The sequence below is a fragment of the Trachinotus anak genome, unplaced genomic scaffold, assembly GCF_046630095.1.
Source record: "Trachinotus anak isolate AG129_WGS33_773 ecotype Australia unplaced genomic scaffold, CSIRO_AGI_Tana_v1 ptg000016l, whole genome shotgun sequence".
Lineage (NCBI taxonomy): Eukaryota > Metazoa > Chordata > Actinopteri > Carangiformes > Carangidae > Trachinotus > Trachinotus anak.
The window spans coordinates 7,258,303-7,285,121 of record NW_027273867.1 but is presented as its reverse complement, the minus strand read 5'-3'; the positions used below and the strand labels follow the sequence as shown (position 1 = coordinate 7,285,121).

Sequence of the window (26,819 nt, the reverse complement as noted above, 5' to 3'; positions counted from 1 at the left end):
TGGCCTGGTACTGAGCTCTTAGTTTGTCCCTCAGATAGAAATGACTCCACTGATAAGGTTAATAGTTTCCCAGCTATTTAAAGTCGGAAAGTACCCATACTGATAAACAAAAGTATGACAGTATTCCTGACAATTGAATTATGTAGGTGGGGGTAGGACTATGATTCATCTATTCATTTCTACAGTATTTCTTCTGTTTGTCTCTTCTCTTCATTTGCTTTTTTATCCATCTGTCATAACAATTTCTGAAACTTGGATGATGATGCATTTCAACACTGCAATCAACCCTTTTCCTCTTCATGCTAATTGGCCTATAATCGGCCTATAGGGGTCCTATGCAATCACAGGTCAAATCAAGGTGAAATATTTGTTGCTGATTGGCCCAGAGGGGGACTGCATCACATATGGGGGAGGGGGTGACGCGTTTGCTTTTGCCACAGTCCATGTATGTGACTCATACATCACAAGGATTCTGAGACTTATCTGGGTGTAAAGGCTGAAAGCATGAAATCGGGCTCACGTAGTCACATGAGGAATCACTCCAGGATGTTGGTGAGACTTGAGTTCCCAAACAAATGTGTAGACAGACATGTTGAGCTGTCCTTGCCTTTGGTACATCATATCAGTGTTGTCATGTAGTGATCTCTTAGCTCAGATTTTAGTGTTTTTTAAATTAAAATGCAAGATAACGCATTATATCATTATGTGAAACAATTTCACCATCATTCCTAACAAATCTCACATTTTGGAGATATTTTTACCAATGAAGATAAAAGAAAAGATTTCATTAAGTCAAACAGATATTTCAGTTTGCCTCGCTTTTCATATAAGTAAAGTTCACAATGATAATTTCAATAGAGAACCAAACAATTTATGGACATATCTCTAGAACTAGCATCTAAGCTTCAAGCCTCTGAGAGGCCGTCTCTCATGGCAGCAGATGTGACTGACAGCTGGTGTTGCTATGTCAACCTACAGGGTACATCTCTGATTGGAGAACATGTTATCACCTACAAATGCTGATATAAGGTGTTTTCGCTCCTTTCCCTCCATCTCTGTTCCTTCAAATTCAAATTCAACATTTGGGAGCTATTAAGTTTGTCTTCCACTTGGAAAGTGAAAGCTAGCAAAAAACCCACTAAGATCTGCTAACATCGGGCTTTTGTCAGCTATGGAAAAGGATACAATTGGTGTTCACACCCAGGTCAAATGACCATATGGTCTCTCTAGATAAACCCATTGATTTTCACCCCTTTTCCTGCTGTAACTTCTCTCAGTGCACACAGACACTGTAGACACACCTGACACCTGCCCAGCACGTCACACCTGTTACAGTGTGCTTGAGGATGAAAGTGTGAGCTGCAGCCACAAAATAATCTTTAAAAACTCCCAATCACTGATTGAAGTGTCTCACACGGAGGCTCCGACACTTTTACAGGAGCACCAATCAAATCACACCACTGACATTGTCAAAAATCGACACATACACCAATAATATATTGATTTCTTATCATTTCATTTTAACTTTAAAACTTGTTTTTAAGGTTGAACTTTTGTTCAGCTTTTATTCTCCTTCAAGCTGTTTTGACTGTCTAATCTGCTGCTGTTTGAAATACACACCAGCTGGGAGAATCTTGTCCGGAAGGGGAAATGAATAGGGACCCCAGCTTCACCCTGTCAGCAAACCCTTGAGAACTTATCCTTGAGCAAGGCACTTAACCTGCAGTTGCAGCTGGTGACCTGAATGAAACCTGAATGAAAGAAATGAAGTGTAGCCTACCAGGAAGCGGCCGGGTGTGAATGTGTGAAACACGGTGTGGCTAAAACAAAAGAAATAATATAACATGTATGCTCTTATAGTCCCCATTATATAAACTGAATTGAAAAAACTTTGATCAGACCATTTGCGGTGTTACCAAATGTGTGCACAAGCCTGACTGACCAGCTTTAATGCCCAGGCGCTGTGGATTACACACACCACTGGTCTGCTGGCTCCACAGCTCTAGTCAGGGCCTATTGAGAGGAGATAATTGAGTGTGAGTACATAGACCCATATACAGTGATACTTCATATGAGCAAACATAAAGCCTGATCAAACATGTGAACACGGCGATACAGAATGCTGAATGGCTTTCTATCTGTGATCTTCTGTGTGTGTCGAAGCTCCGCGTACCGTGACATTTTGTGCTTTGTATGTGTTAATGGGACTAGCTGATCAAATATCCTCTGATGGCTGGCAGGGATATGAGGGTGACATGAAGCCGATTGACCCTCATACATCATGGTGTAGAATTGCATCCGTGTCTCCAGGGAGGTATTACATGCAAATGTGTTTTTTAACTTTATTTCACGAGGGTAGATTGCACTTCTTGTCACGTAATACTCAACTTTTTCTGAATGAGAGCTGGGCAGGGAACTAGAATCCTCTTCTAGGGGGGTAGTCTTATATTAGCAGTTCTTGTTTCATGGGTTTCTGATGTGGTGTGCAAATGACTATACCAGTTGTTCCTAACCTTTTGGGGGGTTTCACTTGTCGATTCACCATCTGTCTCTTGACTCTCTTTCCCTTTAATTCTTCCTGTTGCTATCAATTTCATACTCCAATTTTTCCATGGATGTAATCCTTCAGCGCTGAGATAAAGAAGAAAGAAGTATATGATGTAGTCTGGATGGATGGGAACATAAACATTCCTACCACTGGCTTATCACAGTTTTCATTTTAAAACATTTAAAAACATAATTTCTATTTTTATTTTTTATAATTACATCATTTCAGCAAAATTGTACTGTTTTGTGAATGATTTGCTGGCCGACTTACAATACAATACAATACTTCAGGAAAAGTGAGTCCTACCTGAGCACGCTTACAAATGTGGACAGTGCTTGAAAAATAGATTGAACTACATAATGACTACCAGCGTTGCCTCCACGTTGTGTGAACCAAAGGGGTATTTTTAGAGCTTAACTTAACAGATATTGCATCAGTTATCAGTGTCGACAGTGTTTGTCTGAAGATCCAAAAATTCACCCTTCCTGGAGAAAAGTATTGAAGGTAGGACTATCATTAGCAAAACTGCCTTTTAATTTCAGTTTGACATTAAGCAACTGTGTTTAAGTGCCTTGCTCAAGGAGTAGCTGTTCATGTGGAAGATATAATTTGGAGTTTTTTGGGTTTTAAATATTGGTGACTTTTCAATCAAAAGTCAGCCCTTATAACCAGTACACAGCCCCACATAGGTCCCTGTGAAACAATACCATGAGAAATAAGGTCAGGGCTGAATACAATAAAGGAAGAATTCATATATCCTTCCTGGTTTAGAACCTCAGGGAGCAGCAGAGTTTGTCCGCTACTGTCAGCGGCAGGATATGACAACATAAACCTGTTGTGTGAAACCGATCCTGCCTCATCACACTGCCGCTGAGCAGTAGGAACTAGATGAGTGAGCGGGATAAATATTTATGGCTCCATGACTTGGCCTATCCCGGTCACTGGCCACCAGTTGACGGGGGTGTGAGAGTCTGATGTGGGAGGAAATGGAAGCCTAAAAAAAATAGAGTTCCCAGTCAAAAAAAAATTGACTTTATAAGGGGACCAATGTAGATAAATTATCCCCAGGGATAATTTCACTCCAGCCTGGATCTGATACCAACTTTAGCTGTCCAATAGTCTGAGAGCAGGTAATTCAGTCTGACCCGGGCATCCAGAGGACTTGGAGTGGCTTCAAAACCTTCAGAGGGACAAAGACAGAAACATAACAACACAGCAAAACAACCTAAACATGGGGAGAGAGATAGATGAGGAGGGATGGAGAGAGAGAAGGAGGTGATGAATGGTGTTGTTTTTCTCTGTAAGGAGGATAACTGTATCCTCCTCTGGGAGCAGCGGAGCCGGAGAGCGTCTGTGAGCACCAGTCATGTGTCTCGGAGACAGCCAATGGTAATGTGTGGATTTGGTTCATACGCGAGTTTACTGGGTCAGAGTCAGAGCAGCGGAGGAGGCAACAGCCAATTGGAATGCGAAGCAGCGTCTGGAGGATTAGCCAATAAGGCTGGAGTCTGGTGTCTGGTACCAGTTGATGTCTGACAGTTAGACAGACTGTATCTAATTACCACAGCCGAGGCTCAGCATGGGTCTGTGTGCACGTATGCGTGTGTGTGTGTGTGTGGGTGTAACTGAGGACAGAGGGAGTGAAATCAGAATTAGAAAGGAGGAAGGTGGTTTGGAGGTTTTGGCAAAAGTTGAAAACAAGGCATCAGATCTGGAGAGCTGCCACATGAAAATAATATTGTGCCAAAAGACACTGTAGATATAAATAAACAAGCCCTGAATTCAGAATTAACATGTTAAATTAGCCATATTAGGCAGTGATACATCCCCTTGCTCTACATGCTTATTATTAAATAAACCCATTTCTGGTACAGTGTGTGAACAAAGGAAATGTGTAACAGCTGGATGTGTGTGTTGAAGTGTGTGGATTTCTGTATATTTCTCCATTTCCTGTATGAATGAATAGGGCTTGAAAAGAGAGCTCAGTTTCCCACACTGTAATGGTCTATTATTGTCTCTAACAAAACGTTTGTCTCACTGAAGGCAGCTTCACTCCATTCAGCCACTTTATTAGAGACTGGACAAGACAGAGACTGCCAGGTGTTGATGACACACACACACACACGCTGCATACTATTTGTACACATATATTCATACATACACACACATGTGCTCAAGCTCAGCCAGAGGTGAGTGGGGGTGACAGACAAGGGCAGCTGGCTGGTGGGTTTTTCCTGTTTTGACTGCCTCTGTCTTGGCCCAGAATGCGTGCACACACACACACACACACACACACACACACACAGAGACAATGGCCTGTTTTTCCCTATTGCTTACTTGCAAGTTTTATGTATGCGGCTCCTTAGCCATGGAGGGAAATGGCGCTCTATTGAGATAAAACAAGCTGCCCTTACACACACTGAAGTAACAATACCAACTTAGATGAATAGTTTGACTTTGTGGGGAGTACACTAACTCGGTTTTTGGTCTGTTAAATATCAACCAGTGGTCATTAGCCTGGCATAAAAAACTAAAAAAAGGGGAAAAGCAGCTAGTTTGGCTCTGTGCAGTAAACACCAAGTAACACGTTACATCTTGTTTGTTTAAACTGCAGAAAAACTTAAGTATCAAAACAGCATGTTGTGGTTTACAAGAGGTTATGTTCCAGACTATGTCTTAGCTAAAGGAGACAGTCTTCCTCCAAGCTCGCCTATTTGTACCAGAGAACAGGGGAACACATGGTAACCAGAAGTCCTCATTTGTCCAGGACTGTCTCAAGCTGGATGTCCTGAGTCCTCACAAATATTTATAAAATACTAAAATGTCCAACATTACCTGACAAATTGTCCTGGATTTCACCACAATTTAAATAATAATTAATAATATTATACTTCTGCACTAACATAGATGTTTATCATGTCCTGTCACACTCATTATTACCTGGTCCAATATAAAAACATAAACAATGTGTCTGAATTGAACACTGATTGGTCTGTATGTGTCAATCAATAAATGTGTCATTGTCAAGGCTGTTGCTATGAGTCATAGGCAAGGGTCATGTGCTATAACGCTAACGGCTCTATCGGACAGAGCCTGTCAGTATGCTAATGGTTAGCTGTTAGCTGTTAGCTGAAGAGACAGTCTGTCTTGTCTGAAGAGCTCCAGGAGGCTTACTCCTTCCCCTGTAAATTACACGGCAACGAAAACACAGTATTAATCACGTCCATGGTGTTGTTAGGTGCAGTAGGTGTGATAAATGCTGAAATAACTGTCCCCTAACCTGAATATGACGATGGTGTGTGCATAAGCGCATACACGTGTGTGTGTGTATGAACATGTGACACACCGCAATTTGAGGGTTTGAAAATGTGGTCATCCTCAGGAAACCACAAAGAAGTACGTAACAGTTCTTGAAAAATGAGAAAAGCTTTTTACCACAAAAGGAAAAACTGTTCATCAACTTGTCATGTTTCTTTATTGTTTCACCAGTTTTGTAAGTTGAACAAAAATGTTGTAATGTAAGAACAATGATTATTTATGAAAGAAAAAAATGAAGCCAACCTCTTTCCATCAATTTATCTGGAGCAAAACCAGATAATGAAGAAGAGGAATCTCAATACCATCATAACAAATACACAACAAACTTCTTTTTCCTTAGTTCCATCTGAAATTTATTCATTTTAACATTTCTTTAAAACCTCATAAAATGGCATTAACACGTCAGCCATGGGCTCCATTAGGTAACACAACTGCTTCCACAGCCGGCAGCAGTCAGCTAGCAGTAAACATGCTAGCAGATTAGTTTGTTGTGGTCTATTGAGAGTCAAGCATTACCAGTGTTTGGGCTAAGATAAGCTAAGCTAACTGGCTGCTGATTGTAACTTTATATTTAACAATGTTGTATAAATGTTCTTATCTAACTCTCAGTAAGAACGCGATTAAGTGCATTTCCCCAAATGTCAAAATTTTGCTTTAATTTTTAATTTGTGAAAAGCTAAACTGACATCTAAAGGAAGTCCTGACAATAACTGGTGTAACTACAGGAGGCACAACAAAGGTGCGTTCAAGCAAGAAAAAAGACCAAGCATGAGCACACATTTATGTGTATATGAGCGTGTGTTCATTTGTCTTCTTGTGTGTGTTCTGACTTTGATCACTGACAGTGTACAGAAGTACCTCATCCTAGCGTGACAATACTCAATTTGTTGTGGGGAAGTGTAATTAAAACAAGCTTGTCTTTTGCATATGCTGGCCAGTGTTGGCATCAACACAGCAGGGTTTGAATCCATCTGGCCAAAGACCTTCCGTCTTCGTCTCTCCAGGATCTCTCTCTTCCTGAATAGAAACTTGGACCATCACACTAAGCAGCAAAAGCCCTGATCGAGGATCAGTATAAGAAAGATGAAATAATAATCCTGTGTTATCCAGAGAGCATCAGTACTGGTAGTGCTCCAACCCGGCAAAGGGCTGTTGTTGTTATTCTTTGATCAGACCAGCAGGAATAACAATATATAATTCATAATGCTCAGTCTAGTCTGGGAACACTAGGCACTGCACTTTAATTATTGATCAAACAGAACAGATTTAATATCAATCACTGAAGCATAGGCAGAAGTGAGCAAAGTAGGAGAAATGGAGGAATCTCTCGGGCGTTGCCGTCTAACCCTCTAATGAAAACAAAAAGAAATACAGTACAGTTAATGCTGTGGTGGTGCTGTGCAAACAGGAACTCAGGCTTAGCTTGGACACTGATTCAGTGAGACTACAACTCACAGGATACACAGTCTTTGAAGGCTGATACTGACAGTTTGGGATCTGAAGCTGCCAATACTCAGTACTTTTACAAATCAGTCTGTTATTCAGGGTTTTCCATAAATGTGATTCCAAGAAAGGTGGAAAAACCTCAGAAGCAGAAAACAAACATACTACCTCTGGTGCTTCAGCTAGAACTACCGCTGCTCACCAGCTGTACAACTGCTTACTACTACTGCTTTATCTGCTGTAACTACTAACACTACTACCACCACTACTCCTATCACTACTAATATTATAACAATAACAGCTACCTACAACTGCTTCTACAAATACTATTATTATACTACTAATACACTGCGACTAGTACTACTACTACTTTAGCTACTGCTACTACTACCACTACTACTACTATTACTATTACTACTATTATTATAACAATAACAGCTACTTAGCTCTACAACTGCTTCTACTGTTGCCACAACTAGTACTGCTACTGGTTGTAGTATCACTATTACAATTAGTATATTATTACTGTTAATACTACTACTACTCCCACTGCAATTACTGCTCTTATTGCTACTGTTACCTCCTGTACTACTACTACTACTAGGTAACACTACAGCCACTAATGCTATTACTGCCATTCCCGCTACTGCTGCCACAAATATTACTGTTACCACTACTACTGTTACTACAACCTAGTACTACACACATACTGCTACTGTAACTACTACTGCTACTGCAGCTAATGCCCTTGACACCACGACTGCTAGACTGCAATTTCCTCTGCAACCACAACTACTGCTGCTTGTGGTGATATTACCACTACTGCTATTATTATTACTATTGTTCCAACTGCTACTACTGTAATACTGCTACAATATCACTGCTACCAGTGAGACTACTACTATTTTATCTCCTGTGATACATCTACAACTACAACTACTATCACTACTGCTACTTCTGATTCTATTACTACCACTACTTACTGCCACCATTACTTCAACTACTAGTTATTGCAATTATTACTATACTATAACTGATACTACTGGTACAACCTCTCCTCCCACTACTACCAGTACTACTACTCCTGCTACTGCTATTACTGCTGCTGGTACTAGTCCTACTTTACAACTAGTGCTACTAGTTCTCCTATTAATACTACTGTGGTTACTACCACTATACATAATAACTACTTTAAATAAAAGTTATATAACCTTCACATTCATAGAGTCAACAAGATCAGTACTTAAATGTACAGTATGTACACATAAATAATATGTGTAATCTGTAATATTTATACATAATAAACAAAATCTAAACCTTCTTTTCAGCCAGTAGCCTTCCATTGCATAACTGTAATTCTAAATTGAGACATCAGTAAAGAGAGCAGCAAGACAAAATGGCTTTAGTCCACTGAGTGGGAGAAATGTGCAGCTGAAGTATACTGATTACAGTGGGCCTGTAAGGGGCTTGCAGCTGTAGAAGCAATTGAGCACACTCTCACACACACACACACACACACACGCACACACACAATGCAAAACCCCAACATATTTGCTGCTTCCTGCTTTTTACTGTCTATTGTTATATTTAGTGACACAGCTCTTACAGACCACTTTCAACACTCAGGGTGAAATTAGAAATGGACAGACATTTTCTCACACTCGAACAGAGTATGACACACACACACAAACACAGAATTCCTGCAGTGTGAAGGGGCCCTTGCCTTCAACTCAACAGGAATGCAAGGAAAGAGAGAGAGAGAGAGAGAGAGAGAGGCGACTGCCTGGGACTTTCCCCAGGATCCTAGAAAAAGGAGGGAGAGAGGAAGCAGACAGTGGGAGCGACGGAGGACAGGAACAAATACAGGAGGAGGGAAAATGGATGGGTTGTCTTGTGTATGAGTTCGTTTCTCTTTCCCACAGTGGAAATGACCCAGTTATTACTGCACACTGTGTGAAGGAGAAGACAGAAGATAGAAACCATGAGACATGTATCAGAGAGATTGTGTGACAACCTTCCCTCCACTGCACTGAAACTCTGCAGAAGTTTGTGTCTCACTCTCTGTCTGTCTTTCACTCAAGGTTAATGGTGTGTCTCCAGAGCTTACTGCAGTTGCCACCAGTGTTCCCATTGATCCCACACACAGCCACCAATGCTGCTCCCCATATGGCACCGCCGCCGAGGGTGTGTGCGTGCGTGTGATAGGGATCAGTAGTCTTGATTGTGACTCAGTTTGTGGTGTGTGTGTTTGTTGGGCGTGTGTGTGGTCTTCTCGGTGAGCCAGCTGTTGGCATTCAGGTTTGTATATGTGTGTGTCTAATAGTAGAAGAAAGCCTCTCTGACATTAGCAGACTTGCCATGTCATCTCAATCCAGTGATAAAAGAACAAGGAATCCTTTCACGCCGGCCTGTGTGGGTCCACATTCGCGCATGAACATGTGTGCACATCAGTGTGCGGCTTAAAATATGTGTTTGTCTGCATTTTTGTATGTGTGTGTCCATGTGTGTCTCTCCTGCGTGTCCAGGTGCGTCAGAGTGTATGTGCAGGTACGGCTTTCTGTGTGTGCCTGTGCCCATACATGTCTATACGAAAGTACACGTGTATGTGTGTGTTCAGTGAGGGTGGTCCCCACCTGTGGATTGAACTATGGATTACACTGCATACAGGCCTGCACACTGTGTAGGCCTATATCCAGTTCCTCCAATAAATAAAAGTCTAAACGCCTTAAGTATGTTTAAGCTAACGTGTAGCAGCTAAGATATCAGAGAGGGAAATGGAAAAAAAGTGAAGGGGAAAGCCCCTCATTCTGGACATACTACAGTGTCTATTTTAATCCTGTTTGACAACTATAACTGATTATAAATCAACTGATTCACACAGGAATGTGTTGGTTAGCTAGTGCCAGCTAGTGGTTTGTGTCTTGGGTGTTCTGCAAGCAATACTGCAATACCAGCAGTGGATACTGTGTTCCAGGATGGTGTCCATTCATTATAATTAAAGCTGATCACCCAGCGTATGCTCCGAAATACTTTCTGGTCTGCTTCCACACTGTGCCACCCACGACACATGCTGATTAGTGTCTTTCCCTGGCCCCAGTAGCCCATAGACTAGAGATTGAGATATCACAGACTTCTATTGCTGCTCTCTTTGCTGATTATGGTTTAAATATTTACAGTACAAGGAGTAATAATCAACCTTATCTGACATTCAGAGTGTCCTGAAGAGATGGACGCACGGACAGCCACATGGTGACGTCATTCGGAGCCAGAGCCTGTGCAATAGAGATCAGGGAGTGGCACCAAGTTCCTGCTGATGGGACTGCCCAACCCAATTGAAAGCCAATCACAGCTGTCAATCATGACGTTAGACTCCCTTTTCAAAACATCAAATGACTGATTAAAACCACATTTACCAGAAAAATGAACACGTGAACATACATCAGCGTGATAAGAACGACCTGTAATGACGATTTGACTTTGATTTGTTAGTTTGGCCTATGTCCCATCAACTAACATGGAAGGGGCGGGGTTTATGACCTATACTGCTGCCAGCCACCAGGAGGCAATCGATAGGATTTTGGCCTCACTTTTGGGTAGCTGTGATGTCATCAATCTTTAGATTCAGTCACTGGTTGTATCAGGGCGTAAGGACCAACCACCCGCAGTATATGGTCATTTATGTTGGAGGACCAGATGGAGTACTTCACAAGTATTTATTCATTCTTTCTCTTTACTGGAAGTGTTTTCTGCTGTATTAGGATATAAGATTCTCAGAGCCTCATGGGAGCTGTAATTGTTGAATGATAAAATTCTCAGTATTTTTTGGCAAAATAATCTTAACTCAAATGCCTCTTGCTAGTATTTTTTATTTTTTTTTTACCAACTTTTCCCAGAGCTTTCAAGCAAATGTAAATGGACGTTGAGTTTACATTCAAACTACTATTCCCAAGGTAATGGATTAACTTTCATGCTCAAATTTCAGTTTTATGTTTTGGTTTGAAATGACACAGTTTTTAGACTTCAGCAGCCAGCAGAATACTACAAACTCAAAATCATGTTTCAGCTTTTTGTAACTAATGATGACAGATGCCCTCTAAGATGAATTACATTGAGGATTAAAAGCTACAGGAACAGAGACTAACCCCGAAGTACAGCAAGAGTGTACAGACAAAACTGCCAATCATTATAATTGTGATGTGATTTTTCATTTTCATGGTGAACATATTTTGACATTATCTAATATTACTGTCATGATAAAACCTGTACAAACTCAGAAATAACAGGCTAAGGGGGTGGCTAATTCACCTATAAGAACTGCATCAGTAATATAGCTGTACTGGGATTTCTTTGACATTGAAACTGTTACACTGATGACTGAAAAATATCAAACCAAAAATATCAGTATTGGCCTTCAAAAACACATATCAGTCTAACCCCAGCTGGCGTTTGAGAGAGAAATAGAGGGAGACTGCAAACCACATCTTAGCCTGCCAAAAATCACATTTCCCCTCTACAGTAAAGCTGGTTTACATTAACTCTCACACATGCATGGCGAAGCCTGAGTCCACCCATTTCACATTTCATTACCATGAAAAGCTCAAACTGCTATACCAGCCTCTCCAGTACAGGAGAAATCTCTAATGTGATTCATCAAAACTCAAGATGAAAAAGAACTGTAAAATGTGGTGGTTAAGTGATGAAGAGATGTATTGGAGAGAGAGAGCCACTATAAATTTATCCCATGGGATTAGGAACTATGGAAACTGGAGAATCTGGGGTCAAACATGGCAGTTACATGCGTGATCTATTGCCCAGAGCTGTACAATGCCTAATGGCTAAGGAACAGCTACATGTCACGTCTCTCCTGCTGTATTACAGTATGTTCATTTAATGAAAGTGGTTCTTTAGTCTTATAGGACAGCAGACAGCCTTGCTAATGCTTCTGTAGGTGGCAATAACATATAGGTTATGTAGTGTCATATCAGGCACCCATTATGTTTAAGTTTAATTTGTATTTAGCCATATTAAAGCAGCTATGTATGCAATCTCTTACAAGTACAATCCCAAATTAAAGCGCCCCTCCTCAAAAAAATGTGTTTCATTTATTGTTGCTCAACTTGATGTTTGACCTTCATTGAGCAGAGTTTGACACCAGAAGCCTGTTCTCACATTCATCTTTTGAAGGGGGAACATTTCTCTGTGCTCCCTTCATGAGTTCCCATAATTGGAAATAGGGGCCCCAAAAGCAGACCAAAGTAATGAGAAACCTACATGAAAAGAAGTGTCTATATACTTTTGTCCACATTGTGTGAAAAAAGTAACTCTCTCTCTCTCTCCTGTCTGCCTCCTGTACGAATTTATTTATATATGGTATTGGCATAAGATTTAATCAGAAACACTAGGGCCAAAACAGTGAGCAAAACCTAATATTTCAAAAGCCAACATGCAGCAGTTAATACTGTACTGCTGTATTTCAAACTGTAGTACGATGATAAAGTCTCTGTCTCTCTCTCCTTCTTTCTCTCTCTCTTTCCCACCACATATGGATCAGTTTAAAACACACCCTGGTTTGGCCCACTTTCAGAATGTCACAGGACATTTATCTTTATTCCCTTCTTCCTCTCCATACCTTATAGAGAAATGGCTTTTACAGATGTGCTCTCTGTACACTGTATGAACACTCACCCACCTCTCTCTCTCTCTCTCTCTGCCTCCCCCTCTCTCTCCCTTGCACTTTACTTACATGGTTTTCTGCCTTGTGCCTCACTTGGTGCCTGTGTAGCCTCATGGAGCTTTCCATCTGGAAAATATATCCTTCTACTTGACATATAGGAGCATATTAAAAGAGGACTTTAGTCCTCTCTTTCCTCCTGTTTTCCTCACCTTCTAATCAGAGACGTAGGGGAGGGTAAGGCAACTAAAACCAGTTTGCAAACATCTGATGTAATGTATTTAATCTGAAATTGATGCATTAAAGGTCCCATATGGTAGAAAGTTGCATTTCCATTTTTATTTATCATAAAGCAGGTCTAAGTGCTATATTAAAGCTGTGAATGTATTAAAGTTAGCAATCCACTAACAGAATGCACACAGTCTGTATTCAGAAACTGAGCCTCAAAATGAGCTATCAGGACCTCAATAACTTTGTGATGTCACAACACAACAGTCACTGCCCTCAGCCATACTCCCAACAAGGCCCACTTGGACCCAGTACAATTTGATTTTTCCAAGTGTTTACCTAAAATCTGCTATATTTTTATTCAATCTCTCAGAAAACATTCGCGAGGCCAAAACCATATTTTGTGAGGTCACCATGACCTTGACTCCTGACCTTTGACCACCAAAGTCATCAGATCATTCTTGAGTCCAAGTGAACACTGGTGCAAAATTTGAAGGGATTCATTTGAAGAGTTACACAAGATATTGCATACACAAGGCCAAAAGCACATTTAACCTTTGACCTTTGACTAACAAAAATCTAATCAGTCCAAGAGAATGTTTGTGCAAAATTTGAGGAAGTTCTGTCAAGGCCTTACTGAGATATCGTGTCTACAAGAATGGGATGGATGGACAACCCAAAAACAATATGCTTCCGGCTCTGGCAGTCACAATGTTTTACACAACGTTTAAGTATGAATGAATAGTTTTCTGATTATAATAGGTATATAATACTCTCATAACATGGTTAATAACATGTGAAAAATATATGTATAACTAATACTAGAGGTTAAAGGAAAGTGAAAAATACAATATTTCCTATAAATAAAGGTCTATTTTCACCTCAGTCTCTGCCAAAGTGTAGTGACTCAACCAGCAGCCAGTTCATAAAAGCCTTTTGTCAAAAACACCTCTGGCTTACAGAGACTCATGTGTTTTGCCCCCACAGAAGCATCAACATCAATTTGTTGAGAGTACCTACAGAAATGTTGGTTTCATCAACAGAAACCAAGAAGTAACAGCTTTGTTAAATTGACTCAGGTTATCCTGGTTAAATACATTGTAAGCTTTTATTTTCTCCTAGTTTCCTGGTCCGGTTTCCTCTAATGAAATACAATCAGTGGTGGGAGCACACTAACAGGGTAGGTGTGGACATTCTTGACCTCATTGGACACTTTTTATGGCATAATCTTATCTTCAACTTAAAGGAGCTGTAATTGATATTTAAATAATAACAATGCAACAAATGAGCGAAAACAACATGACAATGTCAAATGAGTCACTGGTAGTGATGAACCCAAAGCAAATTATCACCCAAATCTGCTGTCCAGCCCACACTTTTACTGTTTTGGTCCACTCTCTTCATTCTTGTTATGTCACTGTCAGCCGCAGGCAGCTGGTTTCTGTGAAAAAGAGCTAAAAATCAGCTCAGCACCAAACAGCAGACAGACACATTTAGAGACTAGCCGGAGCATTTAGCAGCTAAAAAGCCAGATATTTCCCTCTGGAGTTGATTGAGACCAAATACAAAGTGAGAAGAGACCGAATATTGGAGTTCGATTCATCAGGCCAAAAACATTAGAGTTCCTCTCTCTAACATGGTTCTCCCACATAAAAAGTGAAAGTGAAGAAAACTGGGGCAGGAGGCTGATACACGCTTACTTATTGTGAAATTCTGGATCAGGCTTTGTACTCCACCCACCACTTGCGCTAGATTGACAGGTGAAAGAGCAGAGTATCAAGATGGTTCGCGGAAGAAACATTGGAGAGACTCAGCCACATGTTTGAGCTTCAGTCAGACCCAGAATCAGAAGTTTTTGAGGAATTGTGCACCATAATTGAACATTTCAGAACGGTAAGCATAGTTAATTGTTTATGTTGTTTGTTAGCTTGTAACTGGCAGTGGCTGACACAGTGTTAGTGGCTGTGCTAATGCATACTCTTACTCTCTGTACTGACAAGGTTTCGGGTTTATTCCCACAAGCTGCAGGCACTGGGTCCTTAGTTATGTTAGATATGAATCCCTGACTGTCTGAATCTATTTTTATGAGACTGTCATTAGTTCACTGCAGTTCCAAGGTGGAAATACAGAGTCATGGTACTTATTTCGTCCATGATATGTCTTGTATTAGATGAAAAACAGCATATGGACATGTTAACAAGATTAAAACCATTGTTTTAATCGAAGGGGATCAGTAAGTTTTCCATAAGTAACTTACTGTAACAAGCCCTACATTACACTCTTATCAGAAGATTAAACCTACCAAACTAAAAAATAATCTTACAACTTATTACCTACACAAATGCTTCTCCAAGCACTTTGAATTGAAAAACTCTGGAATGAAAAGAAATGTATTTTCTGCTCTTTCAGCACTAAAAATATCAAGAGCAAAAGCAGCAACCTATGGGCTGTGATATTTCAAGCAGTGTAATAAGGAACTAATGACAATCTTCTAAGATATGCAAGCACAGGGAGACGCTTGTGAGAAGAGCTGAACACAGATGAATTGTGTTCCTGTTGGCAGTTATATGCCTCGTGATGATCTGTCTGTACTACAGGTCACCAACTCTGGCCTTTATCTTTATCAGCTATCAATTTCTGCTCCTATCCAATCTGCCTGCTCTACTTTTGCTTCCGAACTCTTTAAAATAAATAAATAAATAAAAACATGAAAAGAACACAAAACTCTGTGTCAAGTCTCATAAGTTTGCCAATATTCGACCTTGATCTGCGTCTAGACAAGCCGTGACACACAAACAAAACCCGAGTACTTCTCCTGAGTGCACTGTATCAGATGTAATGACCCCGCCTGTCTCCAGTCTACTTATATAAGGAAAGATTACACAAGCAAAAAACACCGCAAGGAGCAGACGAATATAGCTCAGTGAATCTGCGTGTATATTTGATCAAGCTTGTGAGCTACAGTGAGGGGAGCAGTGGAGTGTGTTTGAAAGAAAGGATGTGCATGACTCTATATGTCAAAGAGGGGTGGAGGCAGACAGACAGAGATGGAGGGGAAGGAGGCAGGGGTCTGCACACATTCACTGTGGTTTGGGAGGAGGAGAGCAATTTATCATCCCAGCGCGGCTTGAATGTATAAACTGTTTGGGCTGCTGGAAATTTACATTTTATACAACTTTGGCAGTATTGTTTCTGATGAAAGTCACAGCAGTCAAGTTAATGTGTGAAATTACTGTGAGAACAAAAAAGGAGGTACAGGAGACAGAAGGAAGGAGAGGAGAGGAGGTGTGGGGGGTGGAGGTGTGGGTTGGACTTAAACAGCAGAAGGGCTGCGGGAGCTGCTTCCACACTTCAAGGGCTTTAGTGACAGGGAAGCTGCTCTGTTCAGCACTGTCAGCAGTTTTGCTCATGAATGTGTGTGAGTGCATGCATGTGGTACATGTGTGCCTATCCACAGGGAATGAAAACTCCCCGTGTTGTTGTTCCATACAGCAAGGACACTTTGGTACATAGGAACAGAGGACAAGTACACGCGTACTATATGGCCAGGTACTATTCAGTACACTGATAATTAGTGAGCTTAGTGAGCCCTTTTATTAAAATTCAGATATCAGCCACTCATTTTCATTCACCTTTTAAATGATGAAATATATTTCATTTCATGTCTGATGTATAATTATTCAATACTTCATTGGTTGTCTTTGGAAAGACCTTAATTAATTCATGTGACATTTTGATTGTAATCCCCACATGTATGCATGAATATTATTGCCACTCAGCGTTGGGCACATTCCTTGAAAAATATCATCAATTTCTCATGACATATTACTCATTGAAAAATTAATGACATTACTTAACTAATTTACTAATTACAACAGCACAAGTAATTACTTATATTACTCGTTAATTTACTTTCATCACTCAGCTCAGCTTGGTCAAAGGTGCATTTGAACAACTCAGTTTCTTGTCACGTGTTCTGTTTTCAGCACTTATGTGATGTCCACAGTGATACGATTTCATTTTAAAAAGAGACACTTTTTAAGACTAAAACATAGTGTGGATGTAACCTTAGAGAATGAGATGCTGTTTCTCAAGCGGCTAGCCTAAATGTAGGATATGTTCACCAACAACCAACAGCTAACGTTAGCTTAGCTCCAGCGAATGAAGTTGCATCCCCAACTGAACGATTACCCATCGAATGTAGGCAAAGCTACTGGTGGCTAGCTAACAGCTAGGAGGACACAACATATAAATAAGGCAACTTTTAAATTACCCAGAGGCATATTTCTCCTCTTTTTGTAAGAGACTAACTGCTTCACCACAGTTAGCCTCTGTGCTAAGCTAACGTGACCTGCAGCAGTCTGGCCTCTGATCGCATCGAGAAGAAATTGAGAATAACTCCTGATAAAAGCAAACAAGATTACCTCTAAACTGTCAACATAACTGAGCAATACTGGGATTAGTAACTGCAGTGTAATATAATGTGCTTTATCAGGATATAATTCTGGGATATAAACAAATCAGTGTAATCTTCTTTGCATTCATTTTAAATCTTTTTAATTTGATAGTGCTCAAATGTAATTAAACTAAAAATCTGTGAACAAAGACAAGCCACACTGGTTTAACTTCATCCCATGATGTGCAACTCACAAAGAGACAAACTACCACCAGGAGAAAATCCCCACTCTACACAGTGTTGTCAGCCCCACACTGACTGTTACTAAACGATAGCAAAGGAATCATAAAAGAGCACTTTGTATCATTCAGGGAGGCTATGATGGGCGAAGAAAAACCAACGTCAAAACACACACTTGAGTCGGAGCGAGTCCGTAGTACGGTGCCATTGTGGCAGCAGGCAGTAAAGTGCAGCCATCCCTAGCTGGCACATAGGACACCCATTCACTCTGTGACAGGGTGTCACACCACATGATTTATGACGGGTAATTATGGTTATGGAGGTGACATCATATCCTACTCGCTGGCTCCCTCCTGTATCTATGCTGTGTATATGTGCGCCTGTGGATGTGTGTGCTCACATGTGTGTTCGTGACTAATTAGTTATGCTGTCTGGATCCAGCAGTGGCTGTCTTTGTTTTTCTACAGAACGGAAGACAAGGCATGTCACAACAACATATCTCGCAGTTCCTCCAGACGTGCAGCAATGTACACGCATCCACACACACACACACACACACACACACTTAAACACACACAAGCACACAACAAGCGCACATATGGGCCTCCGCCTCGCTCTCTTGCTCATAATTTTCTTGCTTTGTTCAGTCCAAGAACAGATTTGGTTTATTTTATTTTTCACCTCAGGAGAAGCGAGGACGAGCCAAAGGTATCCAGAGAACAGGGAAGATCACTCAAATTCCTTGACATCGCTAACCACCGGTTTACCACGGTCTGAAATTGGCAGCAGTGAGAAGCATACAATTAGAAATCATTACTCTGCACCTAACTGCTGCTGACAGGCATGGGCACGACAAATGAGAAAATGGAAAGATTATAACACAATTTCTCTCTGCTGTACACATCTGCTAATTCACTTGCCAGTTCTAAATAAATGCATTCATTTAAAAATGATTTGACAAACCATCCCTACCTCATGGATTAAAGACGTGGTTGCTGCTGAAAAAAGTGTCATATATTTACATAAGGCTTTGCACTCTTAATTTAAACCTATCATCAACCTGAAGGTGTTTCTTAACACAGCTATTTTTCATATTTTTCCAATCTTGACAGAATGCTTTTATGCTGTTTGATGAGTTTGGAGGCTAAGAAACTCTGCACAGGTGACTCACTGCAGTCACAGCAGTTTTGTGCATGGGTTACTGTGGGATACACAACAGTGTCCTTAATAAGCCAATTTGGAGGAAACAAAATAATCCAAAAAAAAAAAAAGAAGGAAAAAAAAGGAAAATAGATTAGACCGACCGCCAGTGAGTCACCATAATGAGTAGCATTACTTTTTCTCTTGCTGTTGAGTGGACTCATTTCAGTGTTCATTCGGAGGCATGGCCATAGCCACAGGGGCCTCATTTAGGAATGGGCTACAAAAGTCCATATTTGAACTTTAAACTGCTATTAAGGCAGCGGCAGAAAATCAAAACAGCCTATTCCTGTCAAAAGTCACTACAGCTCAGATGCCGTGTATAAAGAAAAAATATCTCTTTGCTCTCTGACCCTGCAAATATTTTCACAAAAGTGACCTTTTGCAGCTTTCCACCCTTGGCTCACGCACGGATGAAAACTTCACAAACTCTCTGGCCCTCAGTACTGTTTTTTTCCATCCAGGGAGAATTAAACAATGTACCCACTGGCCTGAATTTAAATTCACAAGGTCATAAAGAAATAGCATTCATATAGCACTGCTGGCCTGATTTCCAAAAATATATTTTTTCTATTCCTATGTTGAAATTAATAATTTAAATATCCCAATTACAACATAAATAGTAAGAACCAGTCTACTGTACCTGATCTAGTCCAGTCCATCTCTAAGTGGGCAGTAAGACCCTCTACTCCCCTGCTCCCCTGCTTTTGCGCTTAGATGCATCAGAGAAATGTTTCCCCTCCTCTGCTGCCTGAGCATCAGACTGTGCCTCCTGTAATGCCCCCGTCAAGCTGCGTAATTTTGTGAACGGCACAAACACTGAACAGTTATTGGTCTGTGCTACACCTTACTTCAAGTGGTGCTCCTAAGGCATCGCAATGCATAAGCAGAGTATCATGGAGGGCACACAATACTGCACTTTTTACAGGTAAGTACACAAGTAACGGTATCTTATTTAACTAAATCCAGTAGTTTGATGTTTATCTTGTTACGTTAGAGGAAGAAACAACATGATCTATGCTTTCTTAAGGGCTGTGTTGCATTTGAGGTACATTATGAGAAGGTTGCGGACAGGCTCTCACCACGGGGAAAGAATAATAACTTAGCTTTGACCACTGAAACCTGCAGGAAACACGGAGGACTGACTTCTGAAGGAAACTGCCTGCTCATCATCCCTTGCAGATGAAGGGCTCAACAGTGAACTCAGTGGAGGCTGTCATGTTTTGATAGTCCACCATCATCCCTCAAATAGCATGAGAACATCTCCTAAAGCCCACCAGAGGATTTTCTTCCTGAGGACCCCGCAGGTAGCTCAGAGCCTCACAACCAGTTCTTAGGTTTAGTAATCAAAAGCATCTTTACGTTCTCCATTCCTGTGCGCCTCTGCTCTAAGCCTCGCTGTATTGCTGCTCAGTGGGCAGCCAGCTGAGGGAAAGGACAGGAGAGGTTGTCATCAAGTCTCCTATTGCTGTGTTTCATGATTTTTTTCATCTGAGAGACAGCCCTGATCCACTGAGAGCAAAACAAACCACAACACCTGAGCAGTTTGCTCAGGTGTTAGTCTGTCTGCCTCTGTCTGGTACTGACAGCCTTCCAACCACCTCAGGCCCCTACGGAGCTGTAATCCTACTTCTGGAGCTATTTAGCATATCCTATTTATTAGTAGGCCTAGTCTGCTTTCACACCCTCCTGCCTTCTGCTTAATTACTGTCTATGTCTGAGTTTGTCTCTTCCAGGGTGTAACTCCAGATCCTGCAGCAACATGAACTGACAACAGTCTGCAGAAAAACAATGCAAAATAAGTCATGTGTGTTTTTGTATCTACAATTATTACATTTTCAAAATTTTCCTGTTATGTCTCCTAACTGTGGGTATGCCTCTGCTAATGTGCTTGCTGTCCTTTGAAAACTACATTTGGTTTTTGTTTTTTAAGCGAATTAAATGAAAATTTAAAGTTGAATAAACCATTGTTAAACCATGTGTTTAAGAACCTACAGCTACGCTAGCAGCTCTGTGAGATTGGGCACAGCAGTGCTGCCAGCTCAGTTTTTAAATCTTAGATCGTATTTACAAATCATGTACTGGACAAATATTTTTTCACATTTCACTCAAAACCATAAATGTCAACCTCATGACAGCTAGAAGATAAGAGTTAAGAAATCTTCTTCCTGGAAGCATGAATGTCTGTACAAAAGTTTGGGGTAAGTGAAATCTTTCATGGTGCTGGTGGTGCTACAGGAAATTAAAAATTCATTAAGATTCATCCTCTGGGCACAATAGATACCATAGTCAAGTCAATTTATTTGTATGTCATATTTCATGCACAGGTAAACTGAAAGTGCTTTAACACACAACACACTGTTACAACACACATATATAAATACTCCACATTAATACAATAACACTAACTACCAAAAGCCTTGGAGAAAAGCAGTGTTTTAAGAGATGATACAGTTGCAGCAGGTCTCAGGTCAGCACCATAGTGACTAAATGCACCTCCACTTGGTTTAGTTTCAGTTCTAGGTACATTAAGGAGACACATTTGACGATCTGAGGGATCTGATTGGGCTACAGCCAGTGAGCAGGTCAGAAATATATGTAGGAGTCATACCATTTAGAGCCTTGTGATCAATCAGTAATACTTTCATGTCGGTCCATACTTTACCTGCAGCCAGTGAACAGGTGTACTGTGTTGTATTTTCCTAGTCCCACTCTCACTGCAGCATTCTGAATGACCTGGAGCCTACCTATTGTCATTCTGCAAAGTCCTGCAAAAAGAGCAGTACAGTAATCTAATCTGCTGGAGATGAATGCATGGGCCAGTTTTTCGGAGGAAAAACAACAAAGTTTGGAAATGTTTTTCAGATGGGAGGAAGCTCTCTTTGTGATGTGATGCTGGCAGTTAAGATTGGCATCAATAATAAAATGCTAACTTGAGAGAAAAAAAGATGATAGCAGGGATATAATCTCCTGCTTTGTACTTTTGGGCCTGCTATCAGAAATGTATTTATTTATTTTGTTCAGTTGTTGAAGGTTTTGAGACATCCAGTAGTTGACGTCATCCTTGCATCTGACAAGCTCATTTCCAGGACTGAGGTAGTCTAAGGAAAGTAAGACATACAGCTGTGTCATCGGCACAGGAACGGTAGGATACACTACGATTCTGTATGATGGTACCAGGTATAGACAGACTAGCGGTGGACCAGGAACTGGCCCTTGTGGAATCCCACAGAAAATGTTGACCTGCTCAGATGTGAAGTTACAAGTAGATACAGAGAAAATCCTTCCTGTTAAATCTGTAGAACCACTGAAAAACAGGTCCATATACACCAGTACAGTTTGGGTGGGACAACACTAGAATAGAAAGTTTGTTTGCATGACTCTTGAGTTTTAAACAGTCGATTACATTGACAAGAGCCATTTCAGTACTATGATTGACTCTAAAGCCCGACTGGTACAAACTGGTTGTGGGGGAGCTAGGTAACAGTGCAGCTGTTTGTAGACAATCTTTTCAAGGATTTTACTAAGCGGAAGGTTGGAGATTGGCCTATAGTTGTTTGTCATGGATGGGTCTAGATTATTCTTTTAGTTCTCTGCTTTTTGTGGAGAACCAAAATCTAGCCATTTATAAATTCGTGAGATGTGATGTTGTCTTGAAGTTTCCATTTCTTTGTTAAAGCAGGTAAGTGTGTTTTTATAAATTTGATAATCTGCATTCAGCTTGGTCTATCACCATTTACATTCAGCCTTTCAGCAGGATCAAACAATTGTACAGTTTAAGTACTCAGCACAGAGAGCAACAATCACTCGGCTCTTTCTGTTGCTTCCCGTGCAACCTGAAAATTCAGAATCAGCAAGTGCTGTTTCAGTCAGCGCATTGTTACCTGTCTTGTAGAGCCAGGTAAGCTCAGTGAGCAGGATAGTCAGGTTTACTGGAACATATGATATGTTATTAACATATATGTCAAATGTCATTAACTAGGGAGGTTTTGTTAACTAAAGATCTCACAATGAAAAGTGCCAGCGCAGTGGCAGACTTCAATGTAGCAGGTTTAATATGATTTTGATGATTTTCTGCCAGTGCCATGATGGTTCACAGATTGTATATATTTTACAATCCGTCTGCTGCTGATCCTGACTGGTATCAACTCAGAGAGACGACAATCTGACTGATTGGCATCAAAATGATATGATTTATGAAGCCAGACGGGCTCCGTGAGTGGTTTAAAGCAATCTATTGCATCCATGCAAGATAACTGACTTTTATTTTTGCCATAACTGCAAAGGAAAGATACATTAGGTTTATAGTAGTGATCAGTTCGGCAGGGTGTTGGTTGGTTGGAGGTGAATGACGCAGGTAACTTATGGGGTTGTGGCGGGCATTTTTCTTAAGTCATCCAAGAGGGCAATTATCTAATTTCATGGCAATCCATCCAGTGGTTGTTGAAATCTCAAAACCTGGATCAAAGCGGCGGACCAAACACCAGACAAACCAACACTGCCATCTCCAGAGCCGTGCAGGTAGCATGTCTCAAGAACAGTTGGATAAGCTGTAAACACGCCTGTTTTCTTCAACGTATGAAAGGTTTACATTTCGGAGATACTGGGTTTTAACCACAGACCACCTCAGGTGTTGAGCTTAACCACGTTCAGGAAGCTCACAGTGACAAGGATTGATCCCTCACTGGCTTCCCATTTATGAATACTGCCAATTGCATTCAGTGGGGTGAACAGCCAAACTGGATGTGCTTTTGCCTTTATAACCAACCTGAGTATTTTTTACCCCACATGTGTGTGTGTGTGTTTGACTGTACTGTTTGAACGAAGTGTTGAATTGAATCTACTTAACAAGTCACACTGTTTCCTTCTTGTTTCATTATTCTTTTTGTTGTCCTCCGTGTTGGCACAGGCTCAGTCAGGCTGAGTGCTGAAATTATGACAACTGTCCAAGGAGATGATGTAATTTAGGTTGTGTCACAGTAACAATGACACATTTCAGTTTGAATTTAAGCCGCATGTAGGTCGCCTGTCTCGGGATGCAGTTTTGAATCTCAGGCCCATATGATCCAGATAGCAACTGAAAAACGCCATGTCTGTGTCAAGATATAAGAAGACATACACGGCTCAGCCTCTATTAGCTGCGGTGTCAATGTTACCAGACTGTTCACTTTGCCATGTAAGCCTTTAGAAATTATGATCCAAGCCTCAGTGTTCTCTGAACTTCCCTATCTTTTCAAGCACACTACAGAACAACACCTACCACTATGACTCAGAATTCCTCTGTCATGCTAAACTGCTTCAGCACAGTGCTTAACAATGAGATCTCTATGTGCTGTACACAGTGTGCCACAGAGTCTGAATGCACACTGAGGCCTGAGTCTATATGTAGGTGGAGTGATACTGTCTCTTGTGTCCCGCAGTGTTCGTAAGCACTTATCGTGAGGACCTGCTGCTATTTGCCACTGTCTACTCTCACGAATTCTCTTCCTGTTGCACTCATGCCACCTAAAGTGTTCTGGACTTCATGTACTCTGCAAAGTGATTCAGACCCTGATGCAGTAGAGGACTGTATGGAAATTATCACAGGGTAAGGTGAGGTGAGGAAAGTAAGGTATATGCGTTTCTGCTTGTTACTGAAGGGAGGCTTGTCTGAATTGATTTTGTTTGTTTTCTCACCGATGATTTATATTTCATTTCAGCCTTCCCTTCCAAAATATAAAAGGATCAAATAGTAAATGATGCTTTTAGTGTACACAGTGGGTCATAAAGGTATTTACTGCAACAACTAAGGGTTATTTTCATTACTGGATAATCTGAGGATTATTTGATTAAATTATTGATTATTTTGTCTTTAGAGTGTCTGACAATAGTGAAAAATCCTAATTCCCCACATATTCCTGCATTTTTTTTATTTGACTAACTGACTACAATCCCAAAATATAAAGTATGTAAAGTTAGCCCATAATATGATTTGAGATCAACGCGACACTTTAAGATCAGCTCGCTCAGTAAGTGGTTGTAATAATTGTTTGCTCAGCATCTCTTTATTTAAAAAAAGTGATTAGCCCATTCACCATTTTATTATAATTGCCCTAAATTTGGAAATTGCTAATTATTATTTTATGTACAGTTGGTGGCTATGTGAGAATTACTATTCCATTAAGATATAAATTAATTAAGATGCAAAATTCTTAGTGCATAGCTTCTTTTAATTATTAGTAATTCATTGAGTTGTACCAATTAAATACTTTTATATTATTTTAAGGTATTTAGGGGAGGGCATTGCATGTATCCCCCCAACACCCTGTTCCAATAGTTTTCATACAGTCCCTAAATCAACATTAAGCATCTTGCAAAGAAACCACCAGGATTTATTTTAACTGACTCTGTTATTGACAGACATACTGATATGTGACAGGTGATGATTTGTACATGAGCTGCAATGACTGATTTATGCGTTGTTTGTTATGAGAAGCAGTTCGCCAGTAAAGAGCCACAGTCATATGTTTACAACTGTTACTCTGCTGTGATTTGTCAATTTGTGTCAGTCCACAGTTTATCTACTGATGGAATTTTAATGGTGGGGGCACTACCCTGTTTATCCTGCCAGGAGCCCCGGGGCAAACATGTCGTCCCCCCCCCCCCCCCCCCCCCCCCCGCAGCGCCAGACATCATTTAACCCTCGACTAACTGTCCTCTATATTGGATTGTACTCTAATGTACATCTGGCCACTCAAGTTCCCACCCATCAGATACTGTAGGTTAAGCAAACAAACTGTCATTACTGCTCAGTGCACAACTGTTTAAAGATACACACACACACACACACACACAGACACACACACCATTCCAGGCAGCCGCTGTCCAGCCCTTGCTGTGCTGAAACAGCCAGCAGACTCTCCACACAGCGTTTAATTGTCAGAATAATTTACTGGACCAAACTTGGAGCTACTTTTGCAGCCGCCTCTTACCGACAGCAGCTGCTGCAGCTCGCCTGGCAGAGGTTGCGTTTAAAGTGCAGAATCAGTATCAGACATCCTTGGACCTCCTACAAAGTACTTTTACGGCCGTTTTTTATACAGCAATAAAAACATGCAAGTCCTCTGAGAGAAAGTGTTTCTTTACAAACTGAGGCTTATCTTAAAGATGACAGAGCAATGACTGTAAGAAGAAACTATTGTGACACAAAAAATAAACAACACATGGACATGCTGCTTTAAATGATAATAATAAAAAACAAACACTACATCACGTTATTAATGACAGAGAGGTGGTTGCAGCCTACCTGCCTTCCTCCAGCTCCTGCTGGTCCCATTTCTCCGAACTTTACGCATCAACATCCCGACTTCAACTCCTCTTCCTTTGTCTCCAATCATGACGCTGACACATGACTCGGGATAAAAGTTTAGTCTCACTTCTCAAACTCTTTATCTCCCACATTCCACTCGTATCAAATCATTTTCCAGCCCTCTTTTTTTCTGGTTTATCCGACCCTTCCCAGCTGCGCAGGCGACAGGGGCGCAAGTGGCTGAAATCAATGAAAACAAAAAGTTGGGCTGCATGCCATGACAGCGGTGTTTGTATATTTCTTCGTCTGTGCGTGTCTTATGACTTTGTGTCCCGCCTTCAACTTCACCGGCAGCGAGGGAAAGAAAAAAAAAATCTCCCTCAATGCCCCTGTAGAGTTACTGTGGGGAGCGTGGGAGCGTCTGTGATGTTCAAATGTGCGTTTATGTTGACTTAATGGTATTTGTGTCTCCTGTGCTATCAATATA

The 26,819-nt window shown here is 40.8% G+C and overlaps 1 long non-coding RNA gene across 1 annotated transcript in view; it reads right to left on the bottom strand.

Moving 5' to 3' along the window:
- Window positions 1-26,819, bottom strand: part of LOC139634563 (uncharacterized) — a 75,057-nt gene extending 48,238 nt beyond the window's left edge. Inside the window, exon 1 of the long non-coding RNA XR_011693989.1 lies at window positions 26,330-26,819. This is a non-coding gene — a long non-coding RNA (uncharacterized lncRNA). The remainder of the gene's footprint in view (window positions 1-26,329) is intronic.